The following is a 20,789-nucleotide window of genomic DNA, read 5'->3' on the forward strand; positions in this document are numbered from 1 at the left end:
TAAAGTTTGGTAGAGGGGGATTATGTTTTTTTAGGGGTTGTGCTTGGCCCCTTAGTTCCAGTGAAAGAAACTCTTAATGCTTCAGCATAACAAGAAATTTCATGCTCCCAACTATGTGGGAACGGTTTGGGGATGGCCCCTTCCTGTTCTAACATGACTGCGCACCAGAGCAAAGAAAGATCCATAAAGACATGGATGAGTGAGTTTGGTGTGGAGGAACTTAACTGGCCTACACAGAGTTCTGATCTCAACCCAATATAACACCTTTAGGATGAATTAGAGCGGAGACTGCCAGCCAGGCCTTCATCAGTTCCTGACCTCACACATGCGCTTCTAGAAGAATGGTCAAAAATTGCACAGTTCATGTGCATGTAAAGGCAGGCATCCCAAAACGTTTGGCAATATAGTGAATAATATTAATATTATATAATAAATTATATAAGACCAAAAAGTCACTGCTGACTCAGCAGTGGCGGTGGACTTTACGTTACGCAACCATCACAGTAAGGAACGAAAACAAGTATGTCATCGGAAGGACCCCATCTGTGACCACCACTGATGAGGGTCTGACCTCCATCTGTGAGATAGATTGGCTTCCATTCTTTGACAACTTCCTGGCTATAACTGGAGCAAATGCTTTGATTATTTCCATCAGTTTCTCTTTGTTATTTGTCCTCACACTACACACTTTCCTCTTTGTTATAAGTGATATTTGACTTTGATCGCAAAGCAAAGGGTACCTTTCAAATGAAAGTGTGTTCTTTCTTTTGTGCTGTCGTCGTCTTCGGTCACAAACTGAAAGACAACAATACCTCTCTGATCAAATACAGTGTTCAAATGGTCATTATTACAAGCTGTGGTTCTGAATCAAATTTTAATCAAACATAATTTTTGTTCTGTTAAGGGTCACTAACAATTGATATGTTTGTAATTTTCTATTGGCTCAAGTGTGAAAACTAAAAAGACTATAAATGTATTTGGTGAATGAATGTGTGCTCCAAATATAGCCAAATAGCATCATTCCTACCTCCACGGGTGCAGAGTTTCAGGTGTGCTTTCTTTGCTGGGTTCAGGTTAGAGACCGTGTGTCAGAGCCGTGGGAGACTTTGAATACAGATCATCTGCACGCATTCATAATTACATGCAAATGTCAATGCACACTTCATTCTGTCACATGCTCAGAAAGACCTTTCATTTTGAAAGAATAAAAAGACAATAGTCCCGTTATAATTCATTAGGCTTCGATTGAAAGTTTATTACAGCACATTTTAGATCTTTATCCTAAATGACCTACAGCTAATGGAAGGAAGCGGTGGATTCTGAAATCCAGTGACGTTTTAATTTACACACAAGCAACGCACACACACACCCACACACCCTCCTACATATTAAAGGGTTAGTTCACCCAAAAATGAAAATTCTATCATTAACGGAACTGTATGTAAGAATGTATTTTAATTAATCATAAAATTGGCCCTGATATGTCACTAGACATTAAGAAATCATGTTCATTTCAAATAATTATATCACTGACACCAGTAGTCCGGCCAGGATATTGTCATTTAAAAGTTGTTGTCGCAGCCCTCAACTGATGTTGATGATGTCATGTTTTGTTTTGGCCTGAAGCTCCAGCCTCCACCTATCTACCAATTACAAAGTCAGTAGTGTTTCGGCATCAGAGTTGCCAGATCTGCTCTAGTTACCACAGCTGCAGCTACAAACGTTCCTGCTGGATCCTGCAGCCAATCTGGCAACCTTGAGTCAGGGGGAGGGGGAGAGGGGATACACCGCTCTACAGTCATTTGAAAGTAATTTCAGTACCAGTTTTGGCCACAATCTTATATAAATTTCTTTTATGTACTTACCCTCATGTTGTTTGACACCCGTAAGACCTTTGTTTATCTTCGGAACACAAATTAAGATATTTTTGTTGAAATCCGATGGCTCAGAGAGTCCTCCATTGACAGTGATGTCATTTCCTCTCTCTCAAGACCCATAACAGGCAAAGACGTTGTTACAAAGTCAATCTTACTACAGTCTACAATTATTTTATGAAGCGATGATTAGTTTTTGTGCGCAAAAAAACAAAAAGATAACGACTTATATAGTAATTTCTTTATAGTATTACTTATATAGTATTTCAAACCGATTTGATGGGCGTTATGAATTAGTGGTTCGCTAGGCTGATTAAGAAAGCTCTGAGGCTTCATGAAGCAGTGTTTTGAAATCGGACATCACTATATTAGTCATTATTTAGTTGTTATTTTTTTGCGCGCAAAAACTATTCTCATCACTTGTAGTTTTAATGACGTCTTCACCTGTATATAATAAATGTCATACATCGACTAACAGGCAGAAAATACAACACAGAAAATGTAATCAACAGTTATCAACTGCATAACTTATAAATGAATTATAGATGAATCCTTATTAAAGCCACAAAAGTTCTTCTAGTCAAGAGCGTTGAGCAATTTTCTGTTACCTTTGTTCTTTGATTAACATTAATGACAGGCAGCATTAGTGGCGCGCATATTTCTTTGAGGTGTGTGTGTCACACAGACAGGAGATTCACAGACAGAGCACTCTCTTTTGTCTTGTCATGCTTGAATGGTTTAAAAGCATTTGCATGAACAAGAGTGTGTTCATATAATGTATCATTAGCCAAAGGATGCGTTAAATATTTTTAATGCATTAAACTGAAAATAAAATAAAAAGTTTGATGCTAATTGGTTTCTGAAGGATAATGTGACACTGAAGACTGGAGTAATGGCTGCTGAATGTTCGGCTTTATCATCAACAACAAAAACACTAACTGCATAGGCTTCTGTTGTTAATGAGTTGTCATTGTCAACACTGCTTAACATGACAATGATGTGTTCGGTGATGCCTCACTCATGTGGTGTTATGAAGACTACTATCCTATGGCAGCACACAGTGAGTCATGTGTATGGTACGCATGTTAGAAATAAAACGAAGATATGAGCTCTTTGCATAAGCTCAACTGCTTCCACACAGCTGTTGAAAAAAAGCCACGATGAGGCTACAAAGGCTCCTCTTTTTCACCTCAATGTGCTTTTATATGTGGGGTGCAACAATACAGGTTGATCATCGCAATGAAAAGTGGAACTGTGAAGGACACTTTTACAAGGGATGGGCCCATCTTCGACTGCTTCTTAAAAAAGCTTCTGTGGAATTTTGTTGTAGATGCCATGAAGAAAAATGTATTTCCATTGGTATTTTTCCAGCTTTAGGACATGTGCCATTTGTTTGGGCATATCAACTAGATTATATAGGTTTCTCTGAATTGTCAGAGCAGGTTCTCTTGAAGAATATCGAGACTTGGTATATATCACCATCGGTAAGCTCTTGTTTTTAATCCTCTGATGATGTCTCTTGAATAATAAAAAAAAAATCATGAATATTTTTTTTTGGGTTGTTAAAACTTTACTGCAGTTATGTCAAATAACACATTTAATATGTTAAAAATAAATGCACTTTTATGAATTTATGACTACTTTAGTATTCCACACAAGCAAGAATTGGCCAACATTTTTTTTCTTTTTTTCTCTATAAATAATTTATGAAAATATCTGTAATTTAGCAGATTAAAGCACATAGTCTGCGTTAAAGCTAAACTGTGTGATATTTTCCCCCATCTAGTGGTGAAAAGGTATATGACCATCCAGTGAATAATAGTTTCTGTTCCTCTCAATTCCGATTTCATTTTAACTCCTACGGTGGCCGATTTAGTCCAAGATTAACATGGCAATCCCCCTTTTCACATTCGACACGGTGCCATCGAGTGTTAAAATGCGAAAGACGAAGCTTGAATTTACGGGTATGTCCCTCTTTGGCTAATGTACTTTCAAGATGGAGGGGCAACACGGCGACCGGCATTCAAACCCCTCACCCGTATGTATTTTCAATGGCATATTATAAACTTACGAGAATTCTTTATTACTTGAAATAAGTAAATATACATTAATAAGCACATATATTTCTGAATGAACTAAGTGTTTTTAGCTAAGAATAAACAAAAAAAGTTACACAGTGTACACAGCAAAAAACATGTTGGGAGATTTATCACCACGGGTGTTAAAATTATCACTTTCCGGGTGAACATACAGGTCCGTCTTTGCTAGTGTTAAAACAACACTGACGAAAGTGTTCGTTATACAAACACTGTGTTAGTGTTTCTTTTTAGTCACTCAAGGTGTTGAGAAATGTATTACTCATAAGTGTACATTTAACACTTTATGGTGATTAATCTCACACACCCAGTGTATTTAATGTAAATACTTAAATACTAAAATGGCACTGTGAATGAAATTTAAAACAATTTATATATATTATTTTATTTTTTCCCCCAAAAAATCAAGTGACTACAAATTTATTTGAATATTTATTGAAATTGTAATATATCAATTCCATTACATTTATGTATTTGGCAGACACTTTTATCCAATGCGACTTACACTGCATTCAATACCATTTTTAATTTAAAAAAAAACCTTTTTGTCAGTTTTGCTTTCGCCGGGAATCGCTACAGTAAAGCCATTGTTGTCACACATACAATTGAATAAAACAATTTCTTGTTATACTCCAATGCTATAATATCTTAAAAGTAATGTTTTAATTGAAAATACAAAAATTCAACATTGTATATATTAAATCAACCTTAATGTTAAAAAACTGTCTGGTTTGTAATTCATTCTGATAAAAAATACTATTCCTTTATAAATGAATCCATTTACATTTGGCAGATGATTTTATCCAAAGAGACTTACATTGCATTCAATGTACGCATTTTTACATTTTGTCAGTTCTTGCTTTCCCAATTCATCGATCCCACGATCTTGGCGTTGATATCGCTCCTCAAAATGATCCAAACACATAGTATCGTTCCTGTTAAAGAGACAAATTTGGTTAAAACAAGCACATTAAAAAAATCTAAGATAAAAAGTTTCAAACATCTTCAATCAACAAGCAGAGATACTTACATAGCCTGTCTTCCTTTCAGGATCGTTTAGGTTTGTAGAGTAAAAATGCCAAGGGCATACATAGATTGTGGCCTTAAGTGGTTTCCTTCTGCAATAATAAACAATATTCCATGAAACAAAAATCCTCCAAAGCAGAAAGCAAAAAAAAAAAAAGACTCAAAATTATCAGGTCACTTTGTGATTTACTTCAGGTTATTTTTATACCAACACATAGCAAGAAAACGTTATATTCAAAACATAAGCACTACTGTTACAGATTTACAATGCTACAACTAAAAAAAGGCTAGTACAGAAAAGATCGCGCATGGAAGGGCACTAATGCATGTCTGCTCAACTAATAAAAAATAAGACGAAAAATGTCAAATAGCACGAGTGTGCAATGTCGGAGAGGGAGTAAAATCTTTGCGTGGCAGGGGGAGCTGCCACAAAAACCTGCCAGGACTAAAGGCAGCTGCCACAGAACCCGTCACTGCTGGAGGCAGCTCCTCTAAAACCTGCCACTGCTGGAGGCAGCTGCCCGGCCGATAGATGCGTGTGATCGAAAGGACAACGCTGTTCTTTCTTCACAATTTGCATTTCTAGCGTTTTTACACAAACTACAGTACGCGAGAGCCTCTACGGTATGCACAATAGGTCAATATTCACCACGAACCAAACGCATTTCGCCTAGCTGCCTCAAGATTTTTCACGGTTCAACAGCTGTGTTTGATGTAGGCTACGAAAGCAACATACAGTAGTGCTATCGTCCTTGTTTTACTTATTTGCGACCTGACCATGTATTATAATCCACTTAATTGTCTGCAATGGAGCGTGCATCCCATAGCTGTCGCGCCTGCCTCGCGATCTCTCACAGTTTTACAGCTGTAGACACAGAAGAGCAACAGTGCAGTCATGGTCTTATTTACCATGTTAACTTATATTTTACAGCACTATTTTTGTTTGTAGTGAGAGCGCGCGTCGCGTCATAGCCTGCCTCGAGATCTCTCACTGTTTTACAGCTCCAGAACGATGCTATGGAGATCAACACACGATGCGATCATGGACTTATTTACCACTTATATATTTTATTGTGCTATTTTTGTTTGTAATAAGAGCTCACATGATTGCAGTGTGTTGCTCTCCTGCATCTGGAGCTCTAAAACAGTGAGAGATCTTGAGGCAGGCGCAACGCAAAGTTGTGGCAGGCGCAACGCGAAGCGAGCTCTTAGGCCTAGGCTACAAACAAAAATAGCACAATAAAATATATAAGTGGTAAATAAGTCCATGATCGCAGTGTGTTCTCTTTCATTGTTCGGGGTAGGCTAAGCTCCAGTGAGAGATCTCGAGGCAGGTACAACGCGAAGTTGTGGCAGGCGCAACGCGTATGGCGCGAATCGAGCTCTTATTACAAACAAAAATAGCGGAATAAAATATAAAGTGGTAAAAAAAAGTCATGATTGCACTGTTAGTTGCTCTCCTGTATCAATCTGGGTCTAAGCAGCTTAAAACAGTGGTTTTCAAACTTTTTTTAAAGCAACCCTCTTTTTTATTTTCGCGACCTATATATAGGCCTACAACCATTGCAAATAGTTTTATTCAAATAGTTTATTCAAATAAGTCAAGCCAAGCATAACAATACTTGTATACAATGGGCCATTTGACTGTATTCTCCATTAAACCAGATGGCACAAATATTCAGCTCAGCACTTTTCCACACAAGTGCTTTTGATCCTTGCGTTCGCAACGGAAAGTTGATTCTGCACTAATTTGATAGGCATATCTATGGGACGCTAATTTACTGGTTAACTGTTAATCAACAAGACTTTTGAAAGAGAGATAAAAACAGGTAAGTCACGTATAAGTCGCATTTGATTGCATTCATAATACCAGTAGGCTAAATAAAGCAAAATATTAAAACAGGTTATTTTAATTCCCCTCACTCCACAACAAATCCTTCAAATTTAACGGTATTCAGAACAGAAGGCTATAACTATATAAAGTCAAACCGAAATAATTTAATGAGAAACTAAAAGTAACCAGCGTTAGACTCACGCAGCCTATAACTCCCTCATTCGAGTCCAAATGTTTCCATATTGGTGATAAATTTAGATGCTAAACCATTATTTATTATAGGCTTTGGCTGCTTAACTCGTCTCAATATTGATGGGGAAAAAATCATCCTCTTCAGTCTTCACATGCGCAAAAATGTGCTTGAGAAGTGCACTAGTCCCGCGGGACTCGCGGAACCCAACGCATATAGAGTGCGGCGCGGGACTCGCGGAACCCAGCGCATATAGAGTGCGGCGCGGGACTCGCGGAACCCAACGCATATAGAGTGCGGCGCGGGACTCGCGGAACCCAACGCATATAGAGTGCGGCGCGGGACTCGCGGAACCCAACGCATATAGAGTGCGGCGCGGGACTCGCGGAACACAACGCATATAGAGTGCGGCGCGGGACTCGCGGAACCCAACGCATATAGAGTGCGGCGCGGGACTAGATTTGATGGCTGAGTGCGGGCGGTAGATTTCGGGAGAATAAAACTATTTGCATGACTACAGCAAAATAACTAAATCTAAAAAGAAAACATATAGAAACAAATAAAATGTTATTAAATAAAATAAAAACAAATTACTGGTGGAGGCAGAGTAGCTATGACACGTTTTTGCCACGTTGTGCAATGTAACCAATGGATTCGTTAAACAAAGCCGATACAACAAATGTTTATTTCTAGAACGCAATGGCCAAACAGATTCATTTAAGAGAAGAATCCCTTCACCGCTCAAAACAGTTTTTGTGCAGTGCTGAATTCTGTATGCTGACAAATCCTCTGATTATAACAAAGAAAGTTTAGACATTCTAAAAAAAAGATTCATTGTGCAGTCATTTTTATTGATAACAGAGCTTTGTGAGATCGCGTTGAACTGAGATGATAGCTTTTTTGGAATTACGAGCGCACTTTGCCAAACCACGCAGAAAAAAAACCAACTATTGACAGGAGCTGTCAAAACATGCATGCGAGCGGGTGTCTACTTGGAAACACCTCAGGAGCAGTGCTCATGCTGAATGGCACGAAGTGTTGGCTACTACTGGCTATTTAAACTGAGCTGTGTAACTTTTTATATATTAGGTTGGCTATTTTATTTTGATAATGAACTGGCTGCGATGTCAAGTTTGCAATGCCTTCACAGTTCGCATGTTGTGTGCGCGTGATCGAGGCGCCAGTGCAAAAGAGCAGAGGGAACAAATAACATCTGTAATAGTCGTACACAAGAGAAGGGCATTATTTAAAATAGCAAAAGTGTTTACTTACACTGTGCTATAAAATAGCCTAAAGAAAACACGATTTGCTTTCTGTCTTCTGGGTTTCCGTTCCGTGAACTTGTTTGGAGGAGCATCGCGCCTCACGATAATGAACCAGTCAGCAGCAACTGTCACACATTTCTTTTCTTTTCCTTTGTTTTGTTTGTTAATCTGTTAATTATTTAAGTCAATATATATTTCGTGTATTTATTACTTTTATTTAGGCCTATAGAATGATTTTATGAAAAAATATATATTTTTAATTTAAGCTAACTCTTATGAATGAAAGTCTCTCTCATTTTTCTTAATTGTCCTGGCGACTCATTTTTTAAGTCGCGACCCACCCAAGGGTCGGGACCCAGGGTTTGAAAACCACCGGCATAAAACACAGATCTCGAGGCAGGCGACGCTGAGTTGTGGCTGGCGCGACGCTCTGACGCGCGCTCCATTACAAACACAAATAGCTGAATTAAATATAAATTAAGGTGGTAAAAAAAGTCACGATTGCACTGTTAGTTGCTCTCCTGTATCAATCTGGGTCTAAGCTGCTTAAAACACTGAGAGATCTCGAGGCAGGCGTGACGCTGAGTTGTGGCTGGCGCAACGCTTAAAGGTGACGGACGCGCGCTCCATTACAAACACAAATAGCGAAATAAAATATAAATTAAGGTGGTAAAAAAAGTCACGATTGCACTGTTAGTTGCTCTCCTGTATCAATCTGGGTCTAAGCAGCTTAAAACACTGAGAGATCTCGAGGCAGGCGCGACGCTGAGTTGTGGCTGGCGCGACGCTCTGACGCGCGCTCCATTACAAACACAAATAGCTGAATTAAATATAAATTATATAAGGTGGTAAAAAAAAAGTCACGATTGCTCTGTTAGTTGCTCTCCTGTATCAATCTGGGTCTAAGCAGCTTAAAACACTGAGAGATCTCGAGGCAGGCGCGACGCTGAGTTGTGGCTGGCGCGACGCTCTGACGCGCGCTCCATTACAAACACAAATAGCTGAATTAAATATAAATTAAGGTGGTAAAAAAAAGTCACGATTGCACTGTTAGTTGCTCTCCTGTATCAATCTGGGTCTAAGCTGCTTAAAACACTGAGAGATCTCGAGGCAGGCGCGACGCTGAGTTGTGGCTGGCGCAACGCTTAAAGGTGACGGACGCGCGCTCCATTACAAACACAAATAGCGAAATAAAATATAAATTAAGGTGGTAAAAAAAGTCACGATTGCACTGTTAGTTGCTCTCCTGTATCAATCTGGGTCTAAGCAGCTTAAAACACTGAGAGATCTCGAGGCAGGCGCGACGCTGAGTTGTGGCTGGCGCAACGCTCTGACGCGCGCTCCATTACAAACACAAATAGCTGAATTAAATATAAATTATATAAGGTGGTAAAAAAAAAAGTCACGATTGCTCTGTTAGTTGCTCTCCTGTATCAATCTGGGTCTAAGCTGCTTAAAACACTGAGAGATCTCGAGGCAGGCGACGCTGAGTTGTGGCTGGCGCAACGCTCTGACGCGCGCTCCATTACAAACACAAATAGCTGAATAAAATATAAATTATATAAGGTGGTAAAAAAAAAAGTCACGATTGCTCTGTTAGTTGCTCTCCTGTATCAATCTGGGTCTAAGCAGCTTAAAACACTGAGAGATCTCGAGGCAGGCGCGACGCTGAGTTGTGGCTGGCGCAACGCTCTGACGCGCGCTCCATTACAAACACAAATAGCTGAATAAAATATAAATTATATAAGGTGGTAAAAAAAAAAAGTCACGATTGCTCTGTTAGTTGCTCTCCTGTATCAATCTGGGTCTAAGCTGCTTAAAACACTGAGAGATCTCGAGGCAGGCGCGACGCTGAGTTGTGGCTGGCGCAACGCTTAAAGGTGACGGACGCGCGCTCCATTACAAACACAAATAGCTGAATAAAATATAAATTAAGGTGGTAAAAAAAAGTCATGAGTACACTGTTAGTTGCTCTCCTGTATCAATCTAGGTCTAAGCTGCTTAAAACACTCAGAGATCTCGAGGCAGGCGCGACGCTGAGTTGTGGCTGGCGCGACCCTTAAGGTGACGGACGCGCTCCATTACAAACAAATAAGTGGATTAAAATACATGGGAAGGTCGTAAAAAAGTAAAATAATGCCATTATTTTACAGTCTATTGTTTTCGTGCTTCAGTCTGTGCCTCATTTAGCTGTACAAAACAGAGATCTTGAGGCAGGCGAAAAGCGTTTCTGGTTAGTGAATCGATTGACCTAATGTGTGTACTGTAGTGGCTCTTGCGTTCTGTAGTTTGTGTAAAAACGGCAGAATTACATAGTGAAAGTCATTCACAGACATCTACCGGACGGGCAGCTGCCTCCAGCAGTGGCAGGTTTTAGAGGAGCTGCCTCCAGCAGTGACGGGTTCTGTGACAGCTGCCTTTAGTCCTGGCAGGTTTTTGTGGCAGCTCCCCCTGCCACGCAAAGATTTTACTCCTACTGGAATGTCGTGGAATGTATACGCCAAAAATCATTTCGGCGTGCATATGATACGCTCTCTTGGGTAGGTTTAGGGTAGTGGGGTGGGAGGTTCGTATGTATAATACGCCATAAATTGCGTCTCATATGCACGACATTGCACACTCGTACTCGATCTTGAGTTTCTATATATTGACTGAAGCAGTTCATGAAGAAAAGCGTGTCCTACGACATGTTTTCGACATTTTGGAGCGCTGTACAGAATGGTCGGCGTATGTTATCAAAGTACCACGAGAAGATTGCTAGAACACACAGAGCATTTCACTCGCAAAATGTTGCAGGCCGATCAGTATGCGCAGCGCCGACAATGATGGACCGTGCTATCCGTGGGTGCTCGGCAAGGGATCGAGCCCCGGCGTCACACAAGAAACAAAAAATTAAGAGCAATTAATTCATTCGATTAACGTCTGCTTTCTCATTTGAATGACATTTCAAAACACCAGAATTAACTCGTAGTTACGGGGTGAAAGATATAAACGGTCTTATAAAGGTTGGAAGCCCTAAAGATACTTAACGTTATGCCAAATGAGAAGAAATAACTATCCAAGTCCAGTGAGTTAAAAAATGACACATAATGTTAATGCTGCTACATTATTACAAAATTAGTACAACGAAATTAAGTCACTTACGTAAATCTCGTCCTCCATTAACGAATTTAGTGTGTTAGTGGGGGTTATTCAGTTATGTTAAACTGAATGGCGGATCAAAAGCGCGCTAAATTTAAACTGAGGTAAAAAAAAAAAAACGCTAACAGAGTTAAGTCAACCACATCGGCTACGTTACTCATTATACAAGCTCATTAATAAATCACAAGTTGATAAGATAATAATACTATACTATACCTTGTCCTTGTAACCGTTGTGTGTGCAGGGAAATCCATAAAGATGGAGAGACCGAAGGATGAGCTGGGAAATTTAAAATGCTCTGCACATGCGCAGATGTTGATTGTTAACACCCAAAGGAAACACTGTGCTTTAACACCCAAAGGAAACACTGTGCTTTATCACTAAACAAGTGATAAAGCATATAATATTTGTAAATTAACACCAGATTTTATCACTAGATGCCCAACACCAGGTTTTTATCCCTCAGTAATTTGCTGTGTAGCTTTAAAAAGAATCCTATATGCACATTTAAAGTGGAATTCAAAGTTGGATCAAACCTTTGATATCCTTCCTCACTGAATATTTCATGATGAATGAATTATTCATTTGATAATTAATATAGTCTAAAATGATTTAAATAAAATCTTTGCTAAGCACACAAAAAAAAACATTCTTACTCCCAAGGCTTCAAAATCCGAAGCATGGTCAAGTGCCTTTCGCGACACAATGAAGACGTGCAGGGTACTGTATTGATTTCAATGAGAAACCTTTGGCATCATACACAGACGCATTGGGCATGAGAATGTTATCGTCATTATGAAATTATATTGAATTATGGTTTTGTCATTATGACATATTGGAATGTGATTCTCAATTTAATCAGACAGTATAATTTTATTTATGCTCTTTAAACACGTTTGAACATGTAACGCAACCCCATCCCATCCCTAAACCCATTTGTGTATTATGATATAAAACACAGGACATAAGCAGATACGACTGCATCCACAATTTATTCAAAAAGTACAAATATTCCATGTGTTCTGAGGCCAAACGATTGATTTGTGTGAAGAAAATCCCCAAAAGCGATCAGCGTCTCCATCCGCTGAAGATCATGCATTCAAATTTCAAAAATTGCCGCCCGTTACGTCAGATTGAAATTGCATTGGCTCTCGTATGTCTCGTGTCCAATTGCGTCATGCTAAAGAGTCGGGTGAATCTTTTGAATGTGATATGACTAAAGGCGGATTTATACTTCTGCATCGGACTTGCGACATAGACTCTAGGCCGTGGGCTACATGTCGATTTTAATTTATACTTCTGCGTCCTTGTCCACGTTGACGTGCAGCTACACATGAGTAGCGTGTACCCCTGAGGGAGGGGTTCTGGAAGACCAATCACAGCTTTTGTGGTCCGCATAGAATCGACACAGTGCTGTGACACTCGCACGGTGATCCCTGATTATATTGAACAGACACGTTCAGTTTTTAATTGAAGTGTCTTCAACTCAGACACAGTAATCCAGTAGGTGGCTTTTGGAATGGCCTCACAGGGCAGCGAAGCATTCTGGGAATTGTAGTCTTTAATCCCCATGAGACAAAAATAGATTTTCTGTCTTTTCTCAGTCTAGAAGGCACCAAATTCAAAAATAATTTCACAATTCTACTACATTGATGACCCAGTTTAAATACAGATTCATCTTCCCAGCGCTAAAGCACCCCTTTAAGAGTAAGGTTTAGGGTATGAGTTTGGGTTAGTTCATCAAAAATATAAAAGTGGCGTATTATATTAATAAAATCATGTCTGCTTTTACAAATGCAAAGAATTAAATGTGTCACATTGGGCAAACAACTGAAAGCAACAGAGTACCTATATAGTGACACCTACGAGCACCTTTAGCATCTTCATTGTGAAGCGGAAGGCACTTGACATTTTGAAGCCTTGGGAGTGAGAATGGGATGTGACTGCAGAAGGTCTCTCTCTCGTTCTATATTTTTTTTTTAATTCACACTTCTTTTTTCTGCCATTGTTCCTTTTGCTTCTGACAGGTTGTTGATGATCTGCACAAAGGAAAGCTGCACTCTCTCCCACCTCAAGTCGCTTCAATACCTTCAACATCGACCACACATATTTTAAGTGGTGTGTTTGATCCCGGTGCAGTGGGGAACCGGCTGTGGATCACGTACCACCGCACTAACGCAGAGGGGGTTAGCTTTGAAGGAGTGCTTGTCCAAAACTGTCAGGAGGGTTGCAAGTGGGAAAAGGTGACGCTGAATAAACTGGTCGAGATCCTTTCTGGAGTCTTTTTGGCCCATCCCGTGCAAGCCCTCTCCAGTCTTAGAAACATGGGACCCTTAAACCTGAACAGCTTTTCAGACGTCTTTTCTGAAGCTAAAATAACACAAGACACCATGTTGCCATGTGAGACAGCACCAACAATGCAAATCAAAGAAGAAGAACGCAACTTTACACAAACTACAAAAAACAGCACCCCCCTCGTGACATCAGATATGACTACAGGCCTGTGCTCTTCACTCATTCACCGTACAAGCACCGGTTTAAAGAGATGCCTGGAAAAGATTATGTTAGAGCAAGTAAATTACACCACCACTTCGTCGATCTTGTAGTTCTCTGTCACTAGCAAATCATGTAATGCCAGGTCAGACCCTAGGTGCAATATGTAGGATTTTTGGCTGTAAGATCTCAAAAAAAAAAAAAAAAAAAAAAAAAATACAAGGCCAGTGTTGGGTTGAGTTCTTACAATAACCCAAATGTTTCCAACTATTTGTAAATTGTGAGAAAATTGCTATTTTAACCAAGGAGCCGGGACGTCTGAGGGAGTCGCCTGTCAATTGTGTCAAATCTGCGTTACCCTCGGTTTCCGGTTTTATTTTGGCAGAAGCGCTTTACTCTTAGCAGCGTGAACAAGTGTCACAGCAGCCGCTGAACGAACACACAGAGTAACGTCATAACATCATTTTAAACACATTTAAATGTGTCTAATATGATAAACAGAGCCACATTACCCATGACCTAAAAAGCAGAAATGGCGACAGCGACTGTGCCCCTTCATAATAAAAGTCCCGCTGATCGCGAGCCATGTGTTGCGCTTCAATCGCTCCAGCGGCCTTGCTCAGCTCCTCAACACTCGGTCCTTCATATTACAGTAACGTTAATAACCGCATCCTGAACATGATTTCTGCCTGAGTCTGTTACGAGCCCCTGCTCTTTCTCGATTTCTCTTTCCTGTCTGAGGCCCTGTCCACACGAACACGGGTATTTTCAAAACCTCAGCTTTTTCTATGCGGTTTGGCTGTTCCTCCACACGCAAATGCTGTATCCGGTTACTGAAACTGGACTTTTTTGAAAACTCCAGCCAGGGTGAAGATTTTTAGAAACTCTGTTTACAGCGTTGTCATGTAGACGTTGAAACCGGAGATTTCGGCTTTTTAAATCGAAGTGCGCGCCGTTCTCTACTTTGTTTGAGGTCAGATTTTCCACATTATATCCTTTTGATTTATGTGAGTCGAGTCTATGTGGTGGACTCTAACAGCACTTATCACATGTATAGCCTACAGATACATGTTATTTCATTGTATTGCAGAACAAAGCCGCCAGAATGCAATAATACAAAATAGTAAAGCAAGTGTGTGAAGTGTGTGCAATAATAAAGCAAGTAAGCTATTACAGTCCACTTCGGCCCTGCACCTGTGTATATACAGTTACCTGTCACTGAGTCCAAAGTAAAGCAACTTGTAGAAGGGTTTCACTTGAGCCCATGGCATCCCTCAGTCAGTGCAATGTGTGCATCGGTGCCGTAGATGGGACCCATGTGGAAATCAGGCAGCCAATCATAGCGTAGTTTTGCGTTCTCATGTGGACAGATTTTTTTAAAACAGTGCTTGTGTGGACGCGATTGCTTTTTAAAACGGAGGAGGAAAACTCCGGTAATAAAAATACCCATGTACGTGTGGACTAGGCCTGAGGATAGCTACCAATTGAATGGGGGCGGAGCCTGATTATTCCTAACACCTGAGGCCTCTGCCAATTTAAGAGCTGCTGGTGAAACTTCAGTTTACTGGGGCCTACCTCAGAAAACCTGTTGTTTGTGGTTTTGAAGTTTGTGTTTCTGGTTTCTTTTGTACAGGATGGTGAGTTTTGTTTGTTTAGTTATATTAGGTTAGATGGAAAGCATAGGTTAGGAAGCTGACCCAGCAGATTTGTTTGTGTATTTTCTTTTGTGTTTCTCGGGAGTTAGGAAAGCATTAACTCTGAGTTGTAGTTTAGATTAGTTAGCTCACCAGTCCTTACTTTAAGTTTTGTATGTTTGTTTTGTTAATTTGTTATAAAAAAATTATCTTTGTACTACCATGGCCTTTGTGATTTGGGTTTATATACCTTTCTGAATGGCTCTTATGTTGGGTTGTAACAGAGTCCTATCCCGATTCTTTTCCACTGGCTGTGAGGTGAAGACCAGGGGCCTGTACCATGATGGTAGTTTAACAAACTCAGTGTTAGCGGATTAGTTTTGAGTTGACAAAACAAAACCAATGTATTAAGGCTTTGTTGGTACCATGATGCTGATCATCAGCTTTCTCTGTCAACTCAGGCTTTGAACCTGCGTTCAGGAGTTTAGCTGTGACATCAGCAGTGAACAGCCAATCAAACGCTGTGGAACTAAGATTCACTTCTCGTGAGAGAAGCAGTGAGATTAATTTCTCTCTTCCGCAGAATAAAAATAAAAGTTATGAAGTTAGTTTAGTTGATATATAGAGAAAATGTAACATTTAAAAGCTCAGTAAGCTTCTTTTTTTAATAGTGTTTTTTATTTATTTTAAAGCTTATTTGTATGACTTTAGGTAGGCTGTTTATATTAATTTTAACAAAGTGACTAATTAACTAAAATGATAAAAGTGTAATTGATTAAGGGTATAATAATTACATTAATTATATCTAAATCATTCAAAATTATTATAAATAAGCATGGTTAAAAGTCAGACGCTTTAGTCTTTAAAAAACATTTTCTATGTAGTCACCTTTAATTTGAAGTAGAAACAGGGGGAGTGGCTTTATTGCATCAGAAGTGTGTCACTTTACTCACAGCTGATTGGTCCAAATTCAGTTTGAGATCTCTTATCCAGAATATAACTTGCCCTGGAGCAGGTTAGCTGTGGAGCATAAGTTACTATGGCGATGAACACAGCTAAAAGCCAAAGCACTTTAATGGTACCAGGATTGGCACAAAATAAGCTTAAACAAATCTGGCTAGCCAGCTAAACCAGCTTCATGGTACAAGCCCCACATGTCCCAAGTTGCTGAGCTCAAACTTGGCATCATCAAACTACGCCTTTTGCTTTGAATAGGCGCCCTCTAGCGGACGGAAAAGTTAAATGTACTTTAAATGCACAATGAACCATTTTGGACCTGCAGTATGAAACATTTATGAAAAAGCACAGACATTTTTATCCAGAGACAATGATGTGTTTCTCTATCTGTTTGTACTCTTAGTTGTTTAGATTATTGTTATTAAACTTTGTGTTACTTATTCTTCATCTTCGTGCCTTCATCTGCAACAGACCATGACACAGGGGGCCCAATCATTTATAGTCAAACCAAAAATCATTTATGTTTGAATGATAAATACATTCTAATTTGGTGAGGTTTATGCTTATGCTTCAGTATGTTTTTTAAAAGATACCCTTTCCAACAGCAAACAATAATTATTTTCCTTTTTTCTTGTTTGGAATTATATGGATAAACATATTGGGACACCTGACCATTACACCAACAGGGACTGTAATGACATCAAATTCTGAATGCATAGACATTAATATGGAGTCCCTCCTTTTGCAGCTATAACAGCTTCCACTGTTTCTGGGAAGGCTTTCCACAATATTTTGGAGCGATTCTTTGGGATGTTTAGGCCTCTGTTCCAGTTCTTCCCAAAGGTGTTCGATGGGGTTCAGGTCAGGGTCAGTCAAGTTCTTGACTGTTCAGTTCTAGAAATGCCAAGAGCAGAGAGTCATGAGATGTGAAGAATGCTTTGAGAAATTGTGTCAAATGCAGAGGAGATGTCAAGAAGATAAATGCTGATTGGAAGTTCACAGTTTAGTTAAATGAACAGATGATTAGACAGACCAATTTGAGAAGCAAGCACATAAACATTCCTTAAACCAGAAGTACAAACCAAGCCAAGTGTGTGACCTTTTGTAGACCTATGTAGAAAGGTACAGTAGAGCAACGTGGAGATCGGTAGCCAGCAGCAGGGTAGTGCATGTTGAATGGAGTAGCCAGTGATGAGTAAATGCATAAAAATAGTCAAATAATTATTTGTGAAGTTATTTTATAGAAAAAGAATTTCACATTACAACATTAAAATGGGTCTAAAATCTGACTCCTACTGCATTGTGTTATCCTCTGCAGCTTGTATCTGGAGCAGAGCAGACACTTTCATTTTATAACTGAGTGTCGGATGTCTGTAAAATAATCTAAATGACAGTGGGGGCAGTGCTGTGGTGGGAAAGTAATAGAGAGGTGCAGGTATGACATCACTTTGTAATGTGAAAGAGAGTTAGCATTTTAGCACTTCCGGGTCCCTCATACTGAGGTCAGTGGGTTTTCAAAATGGGATTTTGTTTAACTATCTGAAATAAGGTCTATGGTGAACACAAGTTCAAGACAATTTCACAGTTTATTCTATGATATAAAATACATCAGTACTACCCCACTAGTGATTTAAAAAGAAAAAGCTGTTACATGTCCTGAAAAAGACAGTTGCTAACTGTGTATCACCGGTACAGGTAACATTTTAGTCGCCAGTTGCAGCTGAAGCGTATGCCGTGTCTTATCATATGTATGTAGTAAAACTCAGACTCAAATTAAACAGTGATAAGGAAATTATGTGACCGTCCTGTTTAACTGTCTGAAGGAGTAAATTAAATATTGCTGGAGCCTATGGAAGTGATGAAGTTATGGTGGTTGGCTTTGTCTCTACTAACTGTAGTTCCTATGCCTTTACAATGGCAGAAAACATTTAGGTCTCCTGAATGTCAAGAAATACCGTGCCAGGATTGGGCTCGACTTCAGTCTGCTCTTAAAAAAAATGGCTACATGTGCTTTATAGTAAAGTGTGTCTACATTGCAGAAGTGCACAGGATCAATCACTTGCCATGCACTTGGGTTTTCAGAGGACATCATAAAGAGAATATAAAGATGGCAGTTTTACCATCAAAGGTAAGGTATGATGCTTTACAATATTTCATCATTTAAAGTAGCATTACATTTTTTTAAATAATGCAACACACACACATTTGTTTTTGTGACATATGGGGACATTCCATAGGCGTAATGGTTTTTATACTGTACAAACTGTATTTTCTATCCCCTTACACTGCCCCTACCCCTAAACCTACCCATCACAGGAAACATTCTGCATTTTTGCTTTCTAAAAAAACCTCATGCTGTATGATTTATAAGCATTTTAAAAAGTGGGGACATGGCCAATGTCCTCATATTTCACCCTCTCAATACCTGTCATCTGTCATACCCATGTCATTACATACACGTGTCCTCATGGCACAAAAACATGATTCCATAACTCACTATATTTTCACATTTACCTAACAGATTGCTAGGAACATTCTAAGAGGGAAAAGACATTCATCTAAACAAGGCATTACTTCAAAAACTAGTCTTATAATTAGTGTATTCCATGTTAAAAGAAAAACTCTCACAAAACTGAACAAGCAGTCGAAGGAAAAACTCAGCAACTGGACTAGTGACCAGCATTCATATCAAACCACAGATGGATTTCCAGGGAATGCTTTTGAAGATGCTCCTGAAAGAAGTTTATGGAAACAGGTGTCAGATCTAGCTAAGATGCTAAGGAATACTTTCTCATTTGCCACACAGTTGAGAATATATTTAAATCAAAAGGCCTCAGCCATCTGTCTCATACTCCAGTCTACAAGATATTCACAACAGGACCAAGTAGCAGTGATGAACGAGTTAGTGAAAAGGGCAAATGAAACTGCATCCAATTCCAGTTATGATGCTGTCTTCCAGATGGAACAACTATTGCAGTTTTTAGGAATGGGTCTTCTCAGAAAAGAAGACATTTTCCAAGCGAAAGCAAAGGACAGCACAGCTACATTACAGGAAAAATCAGATGCTAAAATGCTAGCGACAGAAGAAATGCTAACAAACGCCTTAGTTAAAAACATGGCATCAGCGAATTACTCAAAAAACATAAAAGTTCCACTGAAAACATTAAAGCAAAGAAGGAGCAAATGGAAACAAAGTCCAACTACGGTCATAACAGATGACGCATTTAAAGCAGGTGATAAGAAGGTAACCTCTACCAAGTCATTCAGTCACACTATTAGAAAACCACATAATGTAGATGATAAAGCAACAGAATCAAGCGTAACAGACAGCTTTGAGACAGAAAGCGCTAAAGATTTTCTGTTGAGTACAGAACGTCTTGAAAAGAAAACAAGTGAATCCGAAAATTCAGACACCTCCAGAAAATATGTAAATACTGTCAAACTTACAACACAACAGATGGAAATTACGAAAATGCTGACTGAAACAGATTGTACAACAGAACTGGAGAGACTGCCAGAAAATGAAGAAAGTGAGAAAAAAACATCTCTGGGGAGCGAAGAAATCAGGCCAGCAGTGGGAGCAGTGCAGGAAACCACAACTGGTGGTCAAAAACACCAGACAAGCTTCAGTGGAATTAGATTAATGACAGCAAAAACAACTTCAGAAAAAGGAAACACTGTATCTGATTTAAACGACAAGGACGAAAAACGTTACACACAGACTAGACAAGAGACAACAATGACAACTGAGTCTCTCGAAACAGACAACTTCTTATCAGCACCAGAAGATAAAACACCTGTGGAGAAAACAGAGACCACATATGAAGAAAGACAGTCAGAACCTGATGATTTCATTTCAGAAAATATTGAGTCAACAGCCATGAATGAACCAGTGACTCCAACAGTTTTCAGGGAACATGAACATACTGAAAGAGTGACTGACCCAGAAGAAGGAATGACAACAGAATATCCTGAAACAGAATGTACAACAGAAATCAGCTTAACACCAGAAAACACAACAGATGTGGAGAGATCAGCTACCACATATCAAGAAAGTCAGTCAGAACCTTATGATTTAAGGTCAGGAGATCTTGCAACTGAAAGTACAAATGAAGCAGTGACACCAACGCCGTCCAGAAAATATGCAGAAGATTTAACAGTGACCAGACAAGAGGCATCAATGACAACTGAGCCTCTCGAAACAGAATGTACAACAGAAATCTACTCATCGACACCAGAAGATAAGAGAACAGACACAACATATAAAGAAAGCGAGTCA

The 20,789-nt window shown here is 39.3% G+C and overlaps 1 long non-coding RNA gene across 1 annotated transcript in view; it reads right to left on the reverse strand.

The window, feature by feature from the left end:
- Positions 1-4,104: 4,104 nt before the first annotated feature.
- Positions 4,105-20,789, reverse strand: part of LOC137046659 (uncharacterized) — a 541,808-nt gene continuing 525,123 nt past the window's right edge. The window contains exons 2-4 of the long non-coding RNA XR_010899021.1: positions 11,643-11,907; positions 5,001-5,088; positions 4,105-4,905 (exon numbers count right to left, since the gene is read on the reverse strand). This is a non-coding gene — a long non-coding RNA (uncharacterized lncRNA). The remainder of the gene's footprint in view (positions 4,906-5,000; positions 5,089-11,642; positions 11,908-20,789) is intronic.

Source organism: Pseudorasbora parva, chromosome 18, assembly GCF_024679245.1.
Source record: "Pseudorasbora parva isolate DD20220531a chromosome 18, ASM2467924v1, whole genome shotgun sequence".
Classification (NCBI taxonomy): Eukaryota; Metazoa; Chordata; class Actinopteri; order Cypriniformes; family Gobionidae; genus Pseudorasbora; species Pseudorasbora parva.